Raw genomic sequence first — 2,674 nt, 5'->3', positions numbered from 1 at the left:
TCAGCCTATCAGGGCCTGGGTCTTGAAACAGCTAGTGGCAACTGGAAATTTAGCTCTGGTGGAATACCAAGGCTAAAATGCTCTAGTCAAGATGGAGACCAAAGTCAGCATTGTTCTGAAAGCCAGGAACTGGTGCATACCTACCATCCTGGTTTCCCTAGGACACTCTCTGCTTTACCAGTGAAACTCCTGAGTTTCCGGAAATCCCATAGTTCTGGGTAAGCAGTGATGATTGGTCACCTGACTTTTCCCAGACTCACAAAAGGAGGCTGGACAAAACTACTGCCAATATACTTCCTGGAGCTGTGGGTTTATCAGAAGCAGTGGACCCAGGAAAGGAAAAGGACAAAAAACATCATTACAGCAAGTGAACTGAGATACCAGCTGGCTCAGTTACTAGATTAGATGTATTCCTAATATTGATATGGAGCTGGAGTCCTCTAAAGCCATTTTAAGATCTTGTTTCTGGACTGGAGCCTGGAATGGGGACAAGGGCAGATGAAAATATTCATTAAATTGGAGATGGGGTAAGAAAGAATAACAAGTAACTCCTACTCAGTGATTGTGCAAATCAAAATTCCAAAACACAAAGAAGTTAATGCTAAAAAGACAGTTGTGCAATGATAGAGTAAGTAGTACCAGACTAGATCTCCTGCTATAAAAAGTTATAAAAATAAAACAATATATAAAACAACCATTTTCAGAAGTTGAACAACAGGCTGTATGGGACTTTGTTTCCTGGGAAAAGAAAACAAATGAGTTGAGTTCCACAAATGCCCCAGCTTTCTGCCTGGAGGCTCTCTGTGAATTCACAAAGAAGGAAAACTTAAGCAGAGAATGGTGGTTTTGCTGAGTTTAAGAGACTGGAGCTCAGGAAGTAACTGCAGTTTGAAGAACAGAGTAGCAGAGAGGAGAAAGATGTGCAGAGACAGAGTTCCAGAAATCTGCGTAAGGGTCATCTTGAGTGTTTGTTTGAATATTAAGATGCACATGCATAAGATAGGACCCCATAAGGCCAGGCAACACTACTGGGAGAACAACTCTCAGAGAAAGAACTACTGGGGATCGGAGACTTAAGCAACACTTTAACAGAGATGGGAAGCATTTGAGTTCCAACCGGTAGAGAGACCTCTTGAACATGTGGGTGCTAAGAGACAATCTTCCATGGCATTTTTCCATGTCTTGTGAAAATTTTGTCCCAGATTACCTTTCCAAGGATATTTGTATATCCAATAGCCTTTTGATGCTATAGTGTCACCCTCCAGAACAAAGGGCAAATTTGTTTCCTGACCAGGGTAATAAAGAGAATGGCTCCTTCCAGGGCAAAGTTTGGACAGGTTTGCTAGCAGCTATCTTATAAAATGAGAGGCTTCCTAAGCTCAGGGTTCCTCAGCTGTGATACAGATCCACTGTGTGTGTAACATCCACTTGGATCCACTCTGCAATGCCCCCATGATGTACAGGGACCAAGGGAAACCAAGGAGAATATGAAGCTCAGGATGCCTGTTGTGCTGTAATAAAGTCCTTTGTCTCTGACCTAGGAGTCTCCTGTTTTCTGCCGGCATCTAGGCTACTGTTGTAGGCTTGCAAGTAGGGTAAAATCTCAGACACTGAATAGTCCCTGACTGACAGCATTTAATAGAGACTTCAGAAAGGCCGTACTCTAAACGTATAGCTAAAGTAGCCCTAAAGAGTTCTTTAAAACAGGCGTTGGCAAATCCAGCCTACAGAACAAATCCAACTGGTTTCGAATGCCTTTTGAGAAAAGAATGTTTTTACGATTTAAAGTGTTGTTTAAAAAAAAGAAAGAAGATGCAAAAGAGACTATATAGAGCCTGTAAAGCCTAAAATACTTACTACCTGGCCCTTTAAAGAAAAATTTTGACTCCTTCTGCTTTAAAACTATCTTAGCAGGGCTTTCCTGGTGGCGCAGTGGTTGAGAGTCCGCCTGCCAATGCAGGGGACACGGGTTCGTGCCCCGGTCCGGGAAGATCCCACATGCCGCGGAGCAGCTGGGCCCGTGAGCCATGGCTGCTGAGCCTGCGCGTCCAGAGCCTGTGCTCTGCATGGGAGAGGCCGCAGCAGTGAAAGGCCCGCGTACCGCAAAAAAAAAAAAAAAAAAAATCTTAACAAAGCTTTAAAACAAGACTTGAAAGGACCAAGCTGATCTGGAAGTAAATTAACTGCCTGCTGGAACAAAATACTCTCAAAAGGAAGACTAGAAAGTCTAGAAGCTCAACAGTCTTCTGTTGGTGAGTACGAGGTCCAGCAGCAAAGAAAATTAGTAGATGCATAAAGAAGCAAGGAAATGTAACTCATAACTAGGATAAACTCAGTCTATTACAATTAATAGAAAAGGATTTTAAAATATCTCTTATAAATATGTTCAAGGATATAATAGAAAACATGAAATAATTTGGAAACAAGTAAAGTAGAGACATAAAGAAGTTTTAAAAATCATATATAACTTCTAGAGCTGAAAATACATTCTTTGAAATAAAAAATTTAAAATTTCTTTGGAAGGGCATTACAGCAGCAGATTATACACTGTGGAAGATCAGTGAACCTGAAAAATGGACAATGGGAATTATACAACCTGAAGCACTGGGGAGAAATAAAAGAAGGACAGAGCCCTAGTGAAGTGTGGAACAACATCGAGGAGTGTAATTCAGAA

This window comes from Lipotes vexillifer, unplaced genomic scaffold (assembly GCF_000442215.2).
Source record: "Lipotes vexillifer unplaced genomic scaffold, Lipotes_vexillifer_v1.1 scaffold1266, whole genome shotgun sequence".
Classification (NCBI taxonomy): Eukaryota; Metazoa; Chordata; class Mammalia; order Artiodactyla; family Lipotidae; genus Lipotes; species Lipotes vexillifer.
Note: the sequence above shows the minus strand (reverse complement) of the source record.